This window comes from Accipiter gentilis, chromosome 4 (assembly GCF_929443795.1).
Source record: "Accipiter gentilis chromosome 4, bAccGen1.1, whole genome shotgun sequence".
Classification (NCBI taxonomy): Eukaryota; Metazoa; Chordata; class Aves; order Accipitriformes; family Accipitridae; genus Astur; species Astur gentilis.
The window spans coordinates 30,527,665-30,547,686 of record NC_064883.1 but is presented as its reverse complement, the minus strand read 5'-3'; the positions used below and the strand labels follow the sequence as shown (position 1 = coordinate 30,547,686).

Here is a 20,022-nt window from a genome sequence, read left to right as displayed (position 1 = left end):
GAGGCCCACGTCCTCCAGGCCCCCAACTAGTAGCACTTTTTCAGTCAAATTAAGGTACAGCTTTACTCCAGACAGCTCTGTCCGAGATCTGCCTGCCAGGGAGCCTTAATATCAAAGACAACCACAGAGGAGAGATGGGGAGATTGTGCCAAAAGGAACCTGTACCTGGATTCTCCCTCTCAGCATTTTCTACCATTCAGAAGGTGACATAAAATACAGCAAGGATTTTTTTTTTTTCTCTTTCCAAACAAGAAGTCAGATGATTTTAGTGTACAGTTCAAACTCAAAGTGCAATATCTCTGGAGGCCAGTTACCCCTAAGCCCTCAAATGAGGCACAGTCATTACAACATCAAGCTCAGCACTAACACACCCAAAGCAAGGCAGTACCGCATGCCTCCCTGGTAAGGTTGCACAATATCTCTGCACCTAATTAACATCTATGTGTCCATCCCACAAAGAAACCATTTCTGCGTACATACGAAGTACATGAGTCTTACCCACCCCCTTTCAGGTTCTATCAAGGGCAGAAAAAAAAAATCACATAAATCCCCCATAACACCTGGTGTGATGTCTTGCACGAGACTTGGGTGTACTCACTGAGGCTGTGCTTGTAGGTAACACCCAGCAAGTCAATGAATTCAGGATCACATCCTTGAGGTGAGAGCAGCATCATGCTCTGCAACGTGTGTAAAACTAAACAAGCTACCAGCACATGGTAAACAGCAGCACACCTCTGAAGGCACAGCTTCAGCGTACGCACTGTCCCATTTTACAAAGCAAGGTCCAGCTTTCCATGAGCTGACAAATTTCCAGGTTTTTCTTTGTGTACTGTGTGCTTACATGCCCGCCGTACAATCAGCAGCGCCTGGATTTGTGGATTTATTGGCTGTGACCAGACACAGGCTAAGTAAGTAAACAGATTAATATGTATTAACATACTGCATTCGTTCAAAGTTCAGAACTTGTGCGCACATGTGAAGGTGGTATTTATCCATGGTTCTTACCAAGGGAGCTGATTAAAAACAGGATCATGCAAAGTAAGCAGTGCAGTAAAAAAGCAGCATTAAAACATTTTTTTAACTGAAATATCCAGAATAATGGTTACCTGATTTAATGGCTCATCAAACCATAGCTCTCACATAATCTTCAAGGGTTTGGTGGTTTTATGTTGTAACTTGTAGCTGATGCTGCAAGAAGTGAGAGTTCTTATGAAATTATTTTCCTATTGTTACCCATAAAAAACATCCCTAAGAGAAGTCATAATGCCTCATCTACGAAAGACAAAGGAAGAGAAAGGACAGTCATCTATCTATTGGTCACCACCTAATGAAAAAGAGGTCTTAAAACAGAGACAGGGACTTACTATTGTAGCACCTCTTTTTTAAGTTTTTGGCTTGTAGTCTTGAAACCTTTGGATATTTTGCGTCTAAATATGGTGGGGCAGTAAGTTAACTAAAGTCCCATTTCATAATAGCAATAAAAAGCTCCAGGTGTGTGTTAACACTGTCAGAGCTGCGGGTGTTAAGTACAGCAGTATGAGCTGCCACCTCGCCCCCTCCCAGCAAGGCTGAGCAAACCCCTCGGCCAGGCTCCCTGCAGGGAAGCTGCGCTTGCAGCCTGGTTTGCAGAGCAGAGCAGAGCAGGGGTGCATTGCCAAGGCTGAGGAGGAAGGGGGGTTAGTGTTTGCCCCAAAGAAAACTTCACTTTTTATTACAGAATTTTTAATCCAAAACCTAGGATGAATCAGGAATGCAACTGGTTTTACAGGAGAGGATATCCTGGGAGATTCCCTTTGCAGCAGGTGCCTGGCCCTCAGCTCTCAGCCTGGGAAAGAGGTGCCTTGCATCCGGCCCACCATGAGCCATCACTGAAACCCTGCTGCTGAGGGAGAAGAATCAATCTTCATCAGGAAAGTGATAAAAAGGAATTTCTTGTTGAAAATGTTTGTGAAAAGATTTTTCCAGCAGCCGCTCAGCTGCTCTCCCATGGAGGAGGCCAGGTGAAAGCTGGATGACCAGAGGTGCCACCAGCCCAAGTGCTCTGGTATGTGATGATCAAATTTTTCACTTCAGATCTTAAAAAAACCCTAGCCACTTGTTTTAGTGCCTAAACAGCAGCTCAGATCACTTGATAATTTAGTGCTTAGACTTGTATTAGATGTGCTACGCGACACTTGCTTTCCAGGAGTTGTGATTAGGCTGTCCCTGTCCCCATCAAGCAGCTTTTCAACTGGACAGTCTCTTGCAGAATAGAAATCCTCAACATTAACACAGTGTTTTTGCAGACCATTTTCCTGCTTCTCTTCCCAGTCCAGACCAAACTTTATACCTCTTTTATGGGATTTAGGCCTGAGTTTTTAAGCCAGATTAATGATTTAGGATGTTCACTGTCAGCTCTCCTAAAGAGGCTGACTACAAGAAAGCAGGAACGTAGCATTCTTCATTTCTCTCAGCCTGGGTCTGACCTGACCACAGCTTTTCCATGCCTTATGTACGTATCTTTACAACCTAGAGGTTAATCAGTGTCTCTTTGTCACCTGCAGCCTCCCAGAATACCTAACTATTACTATAAGACAGAACCAGGTCGACCAAAGAGATGGAGGAAAACACATCTCAGATTGTCTCAAGCACTTCCCTGCGATCTGAGAGGACATGAAACCAGGTGAGAATTTAAAAACAGGTCTCCCTTTCCCAATATAGGTGGATACAGTAGAGAGCGGCAGGCAGGCAGCCCAGTCCTGGAAATCGTGCCCTGTGCTGTTTGCCATGCAAAGTCTGAGGCACCAGGCATGCTCCGAGCCTGCCAGCTGGCTCACGCTTCACAAGCAAGATAAGGCAGCGGTCAGGTAGCCAAAGTCTTATCTGTAGTTCCCTGCAGCCTGGTGATGTCTGGATCAGGGTGGGGTGCCACTGGAAATGGAGATGCCGTAGGGGCTTTAGGCATCTACAGACCTGGACAAAGTTGAAAGTGGATTTTCTGGGATCTGACTGTTGAGTTGAAGCACTTGAGGTGGAACTCAGGTGTTCATGGTGGATCTAGCCTTTACCAAGCCCAAATCTTAGACCAGTGAAAATGTAGGTCAACGTAGCTTCTGACTGAAGTATCACCTGGAATTATCATGCAGAGTTTTGTTGTGACTCCATAAATAGTCTGTGACACCACAAGCACCTCTTGTCTGTCTTTTCCAATTAAGCACTTAAGAGTTTCCCAAGGTAAATATTAATACTTCAGAAAGGAAATACTAACATGCACAAAATCCTTTCCAACCTTTCTGCTTAAATAGCTATCATTTTTTAGTGAGGTCACAGCATCCAGTTTTCTATAATAAAAAATAAGCAGGATAAGTAGTTTTACTCTTGTCAAAACTTGAATGCAATTTTATGTTTTTCTTTGACTTACCCTATAAATATTTTTACTACAACATTCAAAGTTTATGAGATCTCTAAGACTTGTAAAGAGGTTGAGTAACTGGAAACCAAAGGCTAATACCTACCACAGGGACTTGGGGGTTTTTCTTAAGCAAGCTATTTATTAATATTAACAAATGGTATTTTACTGATTATCTGTTTACAAAACTGAATATTATTTTACCTTTCCATTCCAGTGTAAACAAATCAGTGAGGAGGGATGAACAAAGACCAGCACCACAGCGCCTGACAACGTTGTTCAAGGCAACTTTTCTCAGGTTACAATTTTCTGACATTATCCCTTGAGCTGAGCTTCTGCAGTTGAATCGCTGCTGAGCCCAAGTGCAGCTCGGGAGCTGCAAATCACAGCCTCACTGAAGCAGAGGAAAGAACAGAGTTAGCCATTTGCTGTGGATGCCTTTGACAAGCTGTGTCCTTTTTCCTGTTCATGAGTCACTCACCAGGAGACTTTATCTTTTCTAATGTGTTTACTATCTGTAATTATAGTTGCAACAGTTATCCACCCATATAAGAAAATGTTACCATGCCTGAACATGACCAGGAGGAGCTGTGTCACAGGACAGGAGGTAGGAGATGATCTGCCCATATCCACTACGGCCACAGGAGAACATGCAGTTTTCAGCTCATCTTCTGGCACAGCTGGGGCGAGCTCTGCTCACTGCTTACTTGCTAGTGGCTATTTCATTTCTGCTCCCAAACCATGATTTACTGACTGAAAATTAACTATTCCAAAAAGTTTGTGCAAGCAGGCAACCCAGCCTTTTGTGCAAACATTTGTGGATAGCCATTAAATGAATAACTTGGGCCCAACTGAACAAGGAGTCAAAATATTCACAGGCTTTGGCTAAGTCCAGAAGAGCAGAGCCTGCCACCTTTGGCCATCCTCCCTCTGGCTGCCCTGTCTCCTCACCACCTTCAGAGCCTCGGGAAGCCCGCCATGCAACTGCACTCCTGAGGACAGCTGCTCACCCAGAACCACAGCTGCTCCAGACTCTGTTTCTAATCTTCCTTTCTTTACAGGTTAAGGAATTGAGCCTTAATGGGGCTTAAACCTTTCCCAGACATAGAGCCCAGCACTGGATTCATCACACAGTTACAGCTCCCTACCTACACACATAGCTCCCAGGTAGATGGGGAGCTAAATGTGATCAAACACCTAAAAAGAGGATGAGGTTCTTAACTGAGAAAAAAAACAGAAAAAAAAAACCAAAATACATCCCTTCATATACATATGCAGTCAGTTCCTTTTGCAGGTATGTGCATTTGGGTTTTGGTATCGTCCTCTGTTATATGTCTTTTCAGCTGGTGGGTTATTTCTTCTATACACAAGACATCTGAGATCTCCACCTGCATGCACTGTTACATGTTCAGTTTATGGTGTTCATGCCTAAATGACGTACGTGAACATTTCCTGATCTGCATGGCCTCTTGGTAGAACACCACTAGTACTTTGCATAGATGTGTGTTGGCCCTTTAATGGACTACAGACATCTGACTTAATCTGAAATCCAGCTGCTTATCAGTTACTACCTAAGGACCTCACTACCTCAGTTGCACAGCAACCAAAGCCAGGCTTCCTATTTTTCAGGCTGGATAGCACTGCATTAGTTTACAGATGGTATTTGGAAAAAAGAAGAACTGGAAGGGAATGCAAGAGACTGTGTAATCTGACCACTTGTGCAGCGCCCGGATCAAGTAAAAACAGAGCTTCCATGACTAACTTGGATCAAGTCTCCTTATAAAACTGCCCAGTGTTGAGATTTTGCCACTCTGACCCAGTGTCTTGCCACCCAGATTACAGAAGAGAGGTTCTCACTGTTCAACCCTTCTTTGCTAAAGCTCGTTGTGTCTTTTACTCAAGTATCACGTGAATCCAAGGCCTGCCCTTTCAACCTTGGGAGCCCAGTTATGAGATAGAAGGTGGGCCCTAATATTGTAAAATGAAAGAGAAGATTAAAACTGTGGTATTTTAAGAGACAAAAATCATGTTATTTCAATACACAGTGGATCTGTTTCAGTGGCAGTCGGTGGGAAAGGACAGCTAGAACCACTCTAAAATGGGCTTTGTCACCAAGGAAAGTGTGTGTGGGACTCAGCCTTCCTGGCATGCTCTGATCTGCTCAGTACAAATGCCATGAATGTGATAAGGGTAATGATTAATATAAGCACAGCGATGCCTGCATGTTTGTGGCTGTGCAAGCGGGTAGACTTTGGCAGCAGCTTCCTGGAGGTTTTGATTACATGGCAAACTGAGGAGCCAGAAGAGGAAAGTGAGCAGACCTTGATTCGGCGTGGTTTTGCTTAGTGTAGTTTCCCATCCCAAGAGAAGTCTCTAACAGGGACAAGATCCTGAGCTCTGTGGATGTGCCAGTCTTTCTCCAGGAGCTGTATAGGGATAGTTTAGACCATCTGCTTTGAAAATAGATGGAGTCAGAGAAAACTAACCCAGCCATTGATAAAATGCTGATTTTTTTCCTTTCTTTTGAGCTGGCAGTTCCCCTTTTCTTCTGAGTTAGCCTCAGGACAGGAGGAGGCTTTGAAAACACTTCCCACCTTTTTTAATGCTTGACATGGGAGCAGAGCACTTTGTTGTTAGGTGGCAGCATTCAGCCAGCAAGCAATGGCCCTCACCGCACTTCCCAGCTGTCCTCCTGCTCTCGCAGTGTCAGCCCAGTGCAGATCTTTGGCACACGAAGGTGGTCTGGACTCCAAAAGGCAATGAGCAGGTGAGAGGAGGAGCAATATTGCCACTGAGCTGGGTGGTGTGAGCTGGGGCTCAAAGGGTAGTCCCTAGTGAGCAATTTTGCCCTTCATGACCCATGTCAAATTGGAGTGCTATCGTTGCATTACACTTTCATCTGGTACCTTCAAATCAGCATTAAAAACACCCTATAAAACAAATAGGATTCTGTGGTAATTGTTCTGCTACAATAAACATGCCTGACATGAAACGCACTGAACTTTCTGGCTTCTCTGGTGCCCATTTCTTGAAGGGGAACATAACAGGGTGAGAGAGAGAAAGAACGGGAAATAACTCCGGAAAGAAAATTATCAAGATTATCCGGGTGACTGATGATTATGGGATTTGATATCACAGTGAAATTAACATTTTAAAGATTGGCCAAGCAGAAAAAGAAAAGCTCTCGGCTTTCTTTCCAAAATAAGCAATCATTTCAGCGCACATCTCCCTCTGCAGTTGGATGGCAGTGCAGGGCATTTTTATTACTGCTCCTGTTTGTAGGCTGCCTGGAGTTTGCATGCTGGTCCCCGGATCTCAGGTACTTCCCCACCACGTTCTTCTTCCTTGACTCACAGCCAGCAGCGCCCTATCCACCGACTGCCCTGAGGTGTGCACTAGGATTTTGGTGACTCTTCTCCAGACAGGACTGAACATGCCAGTTTTGGAAGAGGGCAACCTGCTCCAGGCTCTCCGAAGACATCCATGTAGGGTTATTGTGTCGGCTGTGAATTCACTATTTTTTCTGGTTTTGCAAAGGAGCATTCCTTGGCTGCCTGCCACCATTTAAACAGAGATGACATCTGGTCAGGATGACCAAGGAGCAGAGAGGGCACCCAGGTAACAAAGAGAAGCTGACAGGTATGAAGCAATGTGGTGAGGCAAGAGTGGGAGACCTGCCAAAGGAAAAATAGCAATGTGCCCATAAACTGAAAACAAACATATTCCCTGCAAAGTGGAGCTACTCCTGGTCAGGAATATTTGTTGAATGCAAATCAGGCCCTAAAAGAAGAGGTTTTGGGTTAAGACACCTTGTACACACTGTCTTCAGATTATCCAATATAGCACTACTGGCTAGACTGGCTATCAGGATCTCCTTGTCCTTTGTACAGGGTCATTGAGTTTGTCCTGAACCTACCGACTTTCCTCTCTTAAAGTGTATTTTTAGAAGTCAGAAACGTGCTTGTTTTTCTCTGAATTTTAAATCCAAAAGACTCAGATAAATTGCCTCAAACACTCCAAAAGAAAAAATAAATCTGCGGCTTCACATTACATATGAAGTGTTTCAAGCCTAACATAGATTTGGGGCTTTATGTTTGGTGGCAAAGTTAGAAAGTATTTCAGTTCAAATTTAGAATACAGCACTTCCTGTAACCTCAACCCAAACTCCGCAACTCCAAGTTTAGTTCCTTAAGGACTCTCTCCACAGAGTAAGATAAATACCTAGCTGCTGTCTAAGTACTGCTTCAGGTGGCAAAGTCCAAAATTTAGACTCTCAAAGCCCTCACTCAGCACCACATAGGTATCCAAGAGTAAAGAGCTCTGCATGCATAAGTATACATTTTCTGGGCATGCATTTCTGAGCATCCCAGTTTCTGCTTCTCAAATTGTGCCCTTCATATACAGCGAAGGAGCTAACCTTGCCCTGAAGGAGGTTTTGGGTGCCACATTTCCTTCCCCTGTCATCCAGAAACCTCAACTGCCATTATCTAGAGTCAAATACTGTTTTGCCTATTTAGTCTGAATCAGGTATCCATAAGAGAGGTCTAGCCAGGTAAAGTTTTTCAGCGTTTTCCCAGAGAGTGTCTGAAATGGGTTCAAGTCCCTTCAGGCTGGTTTGGGGTTTGAGCCAAGGCTGGGCACAGTTGACAAGGGCTGACACAACTGGACAACCAGCACTCGGGAGGCAAGGACGAAATGGGAGGTAATGGTGGGGAGGAAGAGTATAAAGCAATACTCCTCAATACATTTCTATTTGTTCCCTCCGGCCCTTCTGCGTCACTGTGCCACATTCTGAGACATCTTATATTATAGACATTGTAATTTAGTGAGGAAGAAATTACCTGGATTCACCTGAAGAAGGATCTGGAGGAAAGGAAGTGAAAACAGGGATTCCTTTGTACTCCAGTAAAAAAGATGTTCAAGCTCAGGGAGAGATCCAAGAAAAAGAAATTCATGTAGATGTGTTTGTTATTTTGCCTACATCTGCATCTTTCCTGTGCTACCAAAATAGTAAAATTAATTTAATTTCATAGTTTTCAGAATTTTCTTGGATCTCTTCAACCCTCCTTACCTGTGTTTGTCCAATAAAGCAACAGCTTCTGAATTCAGATTGTCCATAAGGCTGGTTCTCCAGCAAAGGCGATGTTTAAGCTACTATCTTTACTGATGAAGAGGACAGTAAAGCCAAATTGTGGATGCATATCTTTAGAAGAGCTCTTTCTACCAGGCTGAGCATTAGCTATATGCACAGGCTATCATGCTTCCCCTGCTCACCAGGTAGCAGCATTGCCTCCTCTCTGGCACATTTCCAAGTCACAGGAAGTCTAGTACTAGTTTACAGAATTGAGACTATTTTACCCAGCTGCCTAAGGTCTCCAGGTCTCATACTGATGCCCACAGAGAATAAGACACCAATTTGAAGCCAGAGGCAAAAAGGCTAGTGCTAGAATTGTAATAATATTCACTGAACTCCTCTCAGAGTCAAAAAACAAGCTATTAGGGTATATTCCTGCCAAGTTTTTAGTATTCATATAACTCAGGCATAGTCTCCAGCAGCAAATAGAATAATAGTATCCAGAACACAAGCTTGGCTTCCATTTTCAATTGACATTCAATAAAGGTCAAGTCCTGCTTCCCCTGAACTCAATGTGAAAATCCTAATTAACTCCAACAGAGAGCAGAATGGGCCCCAAAGAGTTAACAGTAGTTGGATATAAAACAGAAACAAAGCAAACTCTTAATCAAAAAATTATGGCTTACAGCTAAGACCAACCTCTCTGGGGTTGTACAGTTCAAAATAGGAGCAGAATTTCTGCCTCGAACATTCATTGATACTATTTCAGATGCAAAATTTGTGATCTTTTCAGTGCCAGAGACAACACATTCCAGTATGCATAACATTTTAGTTACTTATCTTCTATGAGTTGCAGGGCATAATGTTTTTCACTGTTTAGAAATAACTTAGCTTTGAGTCACCACTGAAAAACCCTGTTCTAAATTGGATTTCCCCAACGAACCTGGACTGTCTCACTTAATTTGAAAAGTCCAGAGAAACCACAGAACCTGCTTTACAGCCCATAGTTTGTGTCTACTGTCCCATAGCTACCTTGCATGGCATGGAAGGAAAGAGCAGATCAAGGCAGCGCAAGGGTGGAGGTACCCCCGGGATCCCTGGTGTAGTAGAGACAACTGCACTGCACAGGGCAAAGGGGCTGGAACAGAACCACGCTGTCAAAGCCATCACCATCATTCCCACCTCCCACTGACTAGCAGCACATTTCCAGACTGAAGCCCTCGTCATTGATTTCAAGGCAGTGAGACTCCCACTGATGTTCAAAACGCTCTTCCTTTACCTCCCACCACGCCTGTGCTCAGCACCGCAATGCAACACGTTGTCAAGAAAGCACCCACAAGGTTTAGGATGCAAAGCTCGGTTTCCTGGATGCTGCTTAGCCTAGTACTTCACCTAAAGGACCACCACACAGGGCTTACGTTAATAAAGGTCTGCACAGCTTTTTATCCCATTCTAAGCGATACATGCAACAAAGGCTTGGCCACAAGCTACCCAGCTGATGGCCTTTTAACAGAGAGTATTTCTACCGGTAGAAGCAGTTTTCTCCATCAGTTTGTTCATGCTGTAACGTTTGTGCCTACTAATCTGAAAATCCGTGGCTTCAGATTTCACACCTTTGCCTGCATTATCAAGGCTCAGAAGCAAGGGAGTAATTCAACTTGCATTTGAGTTGGCACAGCCGGGGGGACAGACGTGCTCTGTTTCTTCATCTTGAACCTTGATGCTGAAGCAGACAGTACAACTCCTGAGGGCCCCAGTCCTGCACCTCTGCAGGCAGAGGGACTGGAAAACATTGCAGGGAAAGCTTTGTACTAGTGCTGCCTCCCATGAGTCTTGGGGAAAGTGAGCAGGTCGAGGCTGCACTTGCTAAAGCATAACTGAGACCAGGCAGAGGCTTCCTCATAACACATGCTCCATGAAAGCTCTTGCAAAGCCCTGGGACTACAAGAAGCCTTCCTGACATAGGCCTTTCCCTTGCTTATTATTTTATTTTAACCCTCTTGAAGCAAAGAATTCCTTCTTAGTGCTCCAAACATGGAACTACTGGTCAGACTGAGAACTGTAAATCTCTAATGTATTACTGTTCAATGGGAAAAGAGCAGCAAATACAATATTTGAGGGGGAGCTAGGAGGGAAGAAAAGAAAGACATCCTATCTAATTTGGACCAAGGTGAACCCAATTCACTTTGACAGGTTTCTGAACTCAGAAGTTTGTATAGCATAACTGTAAATAATACGTCAATAGAATGATTAAAGGAGAAGTATCAGGTCATGTCTGCCCAACCTGAAATTTTTATTTTAAATAAACATTGTCTAAAATTTCAAAGAGATTTACAAATCTCATTTGACAACTGAGTAGGCCATAGGGTCATTGGCCAACTTAAGCAAGTAAAAGTGAAGGTATTTGCACCTGCTTTTAAGAGCTACAGATACGTGATTGGACTTTTTCTATTTGGGCAGTGATTTACCATTGTGCCATTTCTTCCTTTAGCACTTCACAAACATTGCTTCTTGTTGAGAAGATTTTCTTGCACAACAATCATGTAATTCTTTGGGGGTTTTTTTCAGACTGGCAAGCCTTTTGAATTAAATGTTAAAGTTTTGGAACTTTTCAATTAATAATTCATACTTTCCCTTAATAAAACAGTGCTGAAGTTAAAAAAGACTTTTTATTGTGAGAACATTGCATAGCTTTCATAATTTTCAGCAGATCAGATAAACCTTCATGAATTAAGAATGCAGTTCTGACAATGCCAGCTTGCACTGTCTCAAGTCCTAGTTTAGAGTGAATTAAAACTTCTTAATATTATTTTCTATTGAGCCACAAACAGAAATGTTTTGTACCACTGGACTGTGGAGCATAGCTAAAAGCATCTAGTAAATTTGTGCTACATCAAATTCTACTCTTCCTTTAACCACCCCTACACTGACCAGTTTTTTACCCAGCAAAGAATATGCCCCTCTAAGCCATGAGCAGACACTTTCTCCAGGAGAATGCTGTGGGAAATGGCATCAAAAGCTTTACTGTAAGTCCAGGAAGACAACATCCACAGCCTTTCCCTGATCCACTAGGCAGGTCACCTTGTCATAGAAGGAGATCAGGTTGGTCAAGCAGGACCTGCCTTTCATAAAGCCATGCTGACTGGGCCTTATCACCTGGTTTTCCTGTATGTGCCACATGATGGTACTCAAGATGATCTGCTCCATGTCCTTCCCCAGCACCGAGGTCAGACTGACAGGCCTGTAGTTCCCCAGATCCTCCTTCTGGCCCTTCTTGTAGATGAGTGTCACATTTGCTAACTTCCAGTCCACTGGGACCTCACTGGTTAGTCAGGACTGCTGAAAAATGATTGAAGGTGGCTTGGTGAGCACTTCCACCAGCTCCATCAGTACCCTTGGGTGGATCCCATCTGGCCCCATAGACTCAAGTGTGTCTAAGTGATGTAGCAGGTCACTAACCATTTCGTCTTGGATTATGGGGGCTTCGTTCTGCTCCCCATCTCTGTCTTCCAGCTCAGGGGGCTAGGTACCACAAGAACAACTGGTCTTACTATTAAAGACTGAGGCAAAGAAGGCATTAAAAGTACCTCAGCCTTCTCCTCATCCTTTGTCACAATGTTTCCCCCCCACATCCAATAAAGGATGGAGATTCTCCTTAGCCCTCCTTTTATTGCTAATGTATTTGTAGAAACACTTTTTATTGTCTTTTACTGCAGTAGACAGATTAAGTTCTGGATGGCCTTTGGCTCTTCCAATTTTCTCCTTGCATAACCTCACGACATTCTTGTAGTCCTTCTGAGTTGCCTCCCGCTTTTTCCAAAGGTCATAAACTGGCTTTCTGGGCTGTGAGCACATGCTGCCGGATCATGTTCAGTTTTTCATTCACCAATACCACCAAGTCCTTCTCTTCAGGACTGCTCTCAATTCACTCATCATGTAGTCTGTATCCATATGTGGGATTGCCCTGACCCAGGTCCCCATCAGCCCATTTCTCCAGCCTGTCGAGGTCCCCCAAATGGCCTTTCCTAACACCATCCCTGTACAGTTGGACTATGTCTCCATATCCCTTCCAGGTCACCTGACTCTATTTCCATTTCTTGTGTGCTTCCTTTTTCTGCTTGAGTTCTGTCAGGAGTGCCTTGTTCATCTATACAGGCGTCCTTCTGCCTTTGTTTGATTTTCTGCACATTGGGATCGACTGTTCATGAGTTTAGAGGAGATGGCCCTTGCAAATAAACCATCTCTCCCGGACTCCTCTTCCTTATCTGTGTGCATATGTTAGCGATGGGCTCACCTCTGTCTTGTTTGCTGGCTTTGAGGTCTCTTGTCCATTCCACCCTGTGCCCTTTGCTTGCTATCCTGGTCTGCCACTTCACCGCTTCTTTGTGAGTTGTCATCTTCCTTTTCTGTTCTTCCAGGTTTGAATCTCTCCTCTCCAGGTTGGCTAGCCTGTCGGCAAAGATGTTTTGCCCTGCTTGATCAGGTGGATCTCATCTCTTCCTAGCAGTCCTTGATTCGCAGAGACCCATGACTGTAAAAGCCAAATCCCTGTTGCCAGCACCATCTGTGCAACCAGGTGTTGACCTGCAGGATCGATCAATCGATCAATCTATCTATCATCTATCTATCTCCTCAAGCCCTTCACTGTCCCTGGCAGGATTAAGGAGAAACCCACCTGGTCCCTGGACCTTTGGCCCTTGCCCCAGAGCCATGTAGTCATTCTTGTTATGCTTGACATAACCATTTGGACAAAACAAAAAGGTGAAAAAAAATGAGTCAATTTTCTGAAGCTGTTCATATTTCAAGGGAGGCGGGAGAGAGACAGAGAGATGGGAACATGGATTTCATTTCCTTTCCTGTACTCAAAGATTTGACATTTGCAGAATCTTCTATTAGGTTTGCAAATCTTCTCTTCTTGTAGCCCTCAAGGAAAAGGGAATAAGAAATGTGAATCCACAATTTAAACAAAAAACATTCCCTGCCATTAGCATTTCTTTGATGATCCTTTGGTTTATTGTTGTGCATTAACTTCTGTATAATCACATAATTGCTACAACATTCATATAAATAATGCATTTGGAAGAGAAAGTAAACAGTATGTCACATTCCATTCTCCAGCGAATTTAGCGGGACCTTCTGGCTTGACTTTACTGCTAAAGCTGCTTTTTTGCCTCAGGGTAGCTAACGCCTGTTAACGAAGTCGAAGTAAACAGGGAAAGTAAAAGCACTTTCATTTTGTCAAGAGATAAATTTGATGGTTCAGCCCTAAACCTCTCAGTGAATTTACTCCATGACAAAACTAACGTGTCTTGTCTTCACTGTATTGGTACCTCAGGGGAGCTGATGCGTATTAGCTATCACTAGCAGAAAAGACAAACACCGTTTGTAGCCCCCCTTCCCCATGTCCTCTTGGGTTTTCCTTTTATGAAAGTTTCTGGTAAAAGCTTCTATAAAGTCACAGAACAAAGTTGCCCATGTCTGCCAGATGATTTTTTGCACTACATGAAAATATTTCTCAAGCACAATCCTCTCTTCTCTCTCCCTTTCAAACACTTACAGTTTTGGAAAAAAAAAAAAAAAAAAAAAAAGCCAAACTCTTCAGTATTTGACACAGTTTCAGCTCCAAGATCTACAGCCAGTTTTGAAAACTGCAACTTATAATGAGCTAATTTTACAGTTAGAAAAAGGTTGTGTCACTTTGAAAGAGACAGATACAGCTGGAATGAAGACAACAGAATTGTGCACTGAAAGCACTAGGATTTTGCACACGTATTTGGGCCTGAATTTCACCAGGGTTTTATAAACAGGAATTTCAAAGACTTATCTGACAGGTTTGGTGTGTTCAGAGGGTGGATCTGTTTTGGTTAGTTTTAGAACATGAGTCCACAAAGACACACAGGAAGGAGGGTGTATGAGAAAAGGACAAAATTACATGTCCACAGGTATGTGAGGTCCTATTTTGTTTAATATGCTTATAACCCTGCCAGTCCATTAGATCCTGAGAGTCTTCATACCAGCTCCCCAATGAATGCAAAAGGAGGAAAACATAAAGTTAGCACCAGTAGGGTTCAGTGCTATCCTCACCCAAATATTCACTATCATCTGGTGACAGATTGACTTTTTAATGATAAACTAGACAAGGCTTCCCAAAGGAGAAGGATACTGCTGTAACCAGATAGAGCAGCAAGCAACTCGGAACTCAGGAAGACCCTGAGAAAGGGAAGCATTTACCACACGGAGTGCTGGGGAAGGAGACCCAATGTGCAATGATAGCTGGGATGCCATACCCAGGGGCCTGCATTTTCTGTACACCTCTCCTGCATCAGAGAGAGGAGACCAGTGAAGCAGTTTGATGTCTCATTCAAGTATCCTCTCTGGCCAGGGCTATTTAAAAGGGCAGACTCAGGTGGCAGTAAAGAAAAGGCAGTTTCTGCATCTCTGTGCTTCACCCCACGTCCCTGGCTCATTCCTTTTACACATCCTAAACTCTGCCTTTACCAGTTTAATCACTTCACTCAGGCAGTTTCCAGCATGTCAGGATTCACTGAGGTCCCTGGACAGCAGCGCTCTATCTGTCTCTGGTGAATCTGGGATGCTCAAACGAGCTGCCTGGGTATAGGTGACAGGCGCTCTTTGGTCCTCAGGCAATTCTATAGGCCATGAGGATAGTAAAATACATTTCTGCTTACAGTCCAACCCAGCCCATGCTCCCACATGTATTGTACTGGGACACCATTTCCTGAGCAATATCCTGTGCATTTCAGAGCAAAAGAAAGAATTCCCACTTGATGCAAAAAGTAGCCCAATTTGTTCATCGCTGGTCTTAAGTGCTTTCCTACTGCAATGAGATCAGGATCAGCATGCGTTAATCTCTAAGACTTCCTATTCTCTAAGCCTGTCTTTCTGTCAATTCCAGCAGCAGCTCCAGCTGTTACTGCCCACAGAGAGCCAGAGTTTCTATATTCCTCATGAGGCTTGCCCTAGACAAGATTAGAAATGACTAATGGTAAAATGTTAGCAGATACCTGGACTCCCCTCTACATTGCTGCTTCCACCACTACAATCAGTGGGTGGGTGGGAAAACCCTAGCATGACTGCCTTGTGCATAGATAGCTTGGGAAGGCATATGTGTAAATGGAGTACCTCAAATTTCCAAAGCTTCTTCAGTTTTCTACCCATCTCTGTTGTCCAACTCATGGTATCACTAGTCTTTCTGTTTTTGTGAAAGCACAGTTGTGTCTGTCATCAACTTTGGGTGATAAGATCAGATTTTGAACTTGGATGCGAACCACATGGTAATTCCCTGCTCTATAAAGAAAAGAAAGACAATAAAAAGCCCTCAGTACTGGTTTTGTTTCCTCTGAGCCTCATTAGGCACTTAGCCAGCAACTAGTCAGGTACAAAGGGGCAAGGACTCAGAAATGGGCCTCAGAGGTCCTGCCTTCCATCTGTGAGGGGTAAGTGTGAACCGTAAGCCAAATTCATTTAGTTCCTTTTACATAATTGTCAGCTTCACTCAAAGCGGTTTCTTCTCCTTGGTTGCAAGGGAAGACAGTCAATTGTTGTTCTATTCACTCCGTCACATAAACCCATCTGACAGGCATGACAGCAACTGCTTGCTAATTATGGAGCAAAATTTGCAGTGCAAGGTTTGTTGTGCCAACGGTCCCCAGAACAATCCTGGGATTGTTTTATGAGAAGATTGGGCAGTCAGGGTTGAGCACTTTTGCTTCAATTATCCCCATGTGCTGTCATGGCTTGGAGCTGCTCTAGTGGAATGAAGAGAACAAAATAAATGAGCTCTGCTCCAACCCTGGGAGCAGTTGCTGAACCCTGAAGAGCTTGGTTGGTTGTATCTTTGTTAGCTGCTATTACAGATATTATTGCCTGGTAGTGGCACTGAAACTGAGGGTCCATTAGCACTTCTATGCTATGTCCAAGGATTTATAGCTCCACTGCAGAGACTTACTCTGGAGTGGAACTCAGCATGTGGTCTCAGCTAAGCCCAGCTCTCTGTTACCCACTACTTTGGGTGACCTAATAAAGTTCAGATATTGCTGGCATTGGACGTAGTTGGTTTGCTGATTTTATCAAGAAGATGAATTGATTTGGGAGTGAGGGGTGACTAACAGAAAAGTTCATCTCACTGGGTTGGAGTTAAAAAAATAGCAAGGAATTAATTGTTTAATGTAGGAATCTGAATGATGTGCAGACACCTAAAAAGATGATTCTGAAGGAAGATATGTAACCAGCTGGTCATAAATCAGAATTACCCTTTTCCAGAATATTCAAAAAGAATACCAATTCCTACTAAAGTTACTGGGCCACACATTCTCAGCTTCTTACATGACTTAGGTTTGCAAAGCACCTTCATGAGCCCCAGCTGGTTACACTGCTCAAGAATTTCTTCTCTGTGACCTGAGTACACTTGTGTGGCTGTCATTTCCAACAGAGCTTCAGTGATAAACGGGAAAAATAAAACTTGGAGAGGGGTCTATGTTTCTTTCCTGCAGCCAGTAAATTATTACAGAACACGCCATCGCTTTGCAAAAAACAAGAATCAAGGCCCCTCCATGGACTTTGGCAGCTGCACAACCCCCATGTCTGGCTACCCCCAGAGGCAGCTCAACTGAGCCGTCTCCCATCACCACTCCTCCTCCCACATCTACACCTCCTGCTCCCCTTGCACCCTCTGCAGCACTCACCAGGCCACAGCAGGACCAGTTCAGCTCACTCGCCCAGCAGAAAACTAATCAATCCTTCTGCTGAGTTAGTCTTCTAGCAGATGGCACATTGCATCAGCTCATCAGGCTGTCAGACAAGCCAGAGCCAGAGGGCTCTCACAACCGGGTGCAACAGTGTGAGCATGCCTTTTGTCTGCAGCAAGATATTATTAGATCAATCCCGTGAAACTTTTAACCACATCCTCTTGTCTCTACAGATTTACAGCATGGATTTGGACTGCAGGGAAGGACTTATGCCACAGGTCCACTAAAAGTTTGCCTAGAGCCCTTCAGAGCACTGGAGCAACATAACTCTACAACAGCAACAAATGCTCCGCTCTGCCATAGCCTGTAAAGACTCCTGAAGGAGCTATTCCTCTCTTTCATGGATGTGAATCATGTGACGTGATCCATTGTAACTACAGGCAGGCAGCATATCCTTCTCTGTCCCACAGAGATTATTGCTATTCCCACTGGAAAGTTTTGGGAAGATGGCAACCACTCTAGAAAACCTATGGTTTCACCAAATCTGAATTTCATAGCAGGAAGTCTCTTTCTACCCATCTCCAAACCCTCATACCCACAGATATGACCTTTTCAGAAACATCTTCTAAAGGTCTGTGGTATTCACAGAAGACAGGTGGGAGAGCAGAGAAGAAAGAAATAAAGCAGTAGATGTCTGGTTATACCAGGTGTACCAGGCCTATTCGGTACACCACAGGGCAAGTCTGAGTCGATCTAGCACTGAAAAGCAGCAGAAAAGACCAATGAAAATCCTTCACAAAATGTCCTCACAGCAGTTCTGCTCCTTGTAATAGCCACAGAAGTAAAAAGAAGTGTCTCATGTTTTTGTTATATTCCTTTAACACCTCAGAATATTTCTAGCTGTCCTCAAAAGAAGAATGAAGGAATAATTATTCCTCTCCTTTCCAGAAAAGGATTTAAGAAGCCAGAGGTAGTGCAACTCATGGGCCGCCCAATTCCCATGGTGAGCTGCAGTGTGCATGTTAATCTAATTAAAGCAGAGCTAAGATTTCTCCTTAGCTGTACTGGAAGTATGTCCTTCAGCGCTGCGATGCACCAAAAAAAATTTAGGTCTAGCCCTGCCAAACTTGCCCAGCTCTGGCTAGGAGTTGCGGAATTTTTCCATTTCAGTTAATCTGGATTTCAGCTACCAGAGAGTTCATGGGAGTTTGCAGGATCTCTCAGAAAGGTCCACTGAGGAACACAAGTCTGCCGTCACCCTAAAGGGACCTTCACTGCCACTGGAATGGTCAGCCCAGACCTTCACTCCCCTCTCCTCCCCACTCCTGTGGGTATTCCCCTAGCCTCTGCTCTTTGTACAGCTGCATTATGAGTGAGCGGAGAACCATGCGGCAGAGGAACAATCCCTCTGCTGTGTTCAGATCAGTTCACTGCGAGACCTACTACACCAATGCTGAGGCACCACAGACAAACCATCAGGAGTACAGGGAGCTCTGACTTGTGTTTGTCAGATTAAAGCAACCGGAGAACTACAGGCCAGGTACTTACATGAGATTAAAAGTAAGCAGTTAATTGTTCTCTAGAAACATGAAGAAAGACAGTAGCTGGAATTTGGTTCAAATTCATGTTGAGAGTACAGTTAGGTTCACTGCAGTGATATAGTGTTCTGCAATATGCAATTCATTTTCTCCCAGTTAACCAGCTCTACTTAGTATGAAGTAGTTGAATATTAGAGGAATTCCTAATACTTTCTGGCCCATGGATGCTTAACCGGGAAGAGTTGACCAAGAAAGGAGCATCACTGAAAACCCTGTGGTTAGGGCATCTCTAAGACATCACAACTCAACCTCTACTCCGGGTAAAGTGGGAGAAGAGCTCCAACCTGGCCTCCCACACTCCCAATGGAGGCACTAATACACTACTGGACAGCAGGAAGGAAGAAGTGGGGTCTCTGTGTTTTCACATGATCATGCATGTTTCAAGCAACTCCAGAGACAAGACGGGCAGGGAAATATGTGGTGCACAGATCTACAAGCCCTTGGACATGAGTCTGACCAGCCTGTTGCCTATGATATGAGGGCTCATTTGTCTTGACCTTCTTTACCAGTAAAACCATAAGCATTGACAAGTTTAGGAAGCAACGGATCACTGCTCTGGAAGCACCAGCAAGTGCAGGTCTTAAGCATATAAGTGGCACTTTGTATACTGAAGTCCCTCACAGGAATCTGGACAAAAGTATCTTTGGTGGCTTTTGTTTTTAAACACACAAACACAGAGAGAGTACAGCTGAGTATTTCAACAGCATACCTACAGCGGATGTGGACTGTGTGGGCTGGGGGGTCTTTCAGCAAAAGCCTGGATTCCTTTCTGAAAGGCACACTCCAGTTCAGCCAGAGGTTATAGGCTTCATACAGAAATTCCTCAGCTACGATCTGTGTTTTAATGCGGCAGGTCAAACCACCCTCATAATAGTACCTCTTGTCTTGTATAGATTATATGACATTTAAGAGGGGAAAGGGGGCACTCAAAGCTAAATCTCAGGATACTCCAACGTCTGATGGTGTACAGGTCTGGCAAATGGATTTAGACACTCTTAACAAGAATACTTCAGTTTTCAGTCAGCCTCTAGCTGTTTTACTGCTGGTGTGAGGTAACTTCAGGGTTAGCTTTCCCCAAAAGCTGGCCCAAATAGGGTTTTTCCCCATACAAGTTAAAATAACTTTTAATCTAGTCTAAACACACCCTGAGGTGCAGACCAAGATAAACAGTAGCATAAAAGAAACACAACATCCCAGAAGACCATTGACGTATTCCCCCATAGGGTTTCCCAAGAAAATAGCAGAGCTATTGGG

The 20,022-nt window shown here is 43.9% G+C and overlaps 1 long non-coding RNA gene across 29 annotated transcripts in view; it reads right to left on the bottom strand.

Moving 5' to 3' along the window:
- The window catches only part of LOC126038055 (uncharacterized), an 85,959-nt gene that overhangs the window by 30,606 nt on the left and 35,331 nt on the right, over positions 1-20,022 (bottom strand). For 25 of the 29 annotated variants that reach the window (XR_007505882.1, XR_007505875.1, XR_007505869.1 and 22 more), the window contains 2 exons: positions 3,593-3,782; positions 1,107-1,188 (listed from right to left, as the gene is read on the bottom strand). This is a non-coding gene — a long non-coding RNA (uncharacterized LOC126038055). Of the gene's footprint in view, positions 1-1,106; positions 1,189-2,952; positions 3,109-3,592; positions 3,783-5,245; positions 13,386-20,022 lie in introns of all 29 variants that reach the window. The other 4 variants (XR_007505873.1, XR_007505885.1, XR_007505872.1 and 1 more) reach the window with 3 other exon arrangements.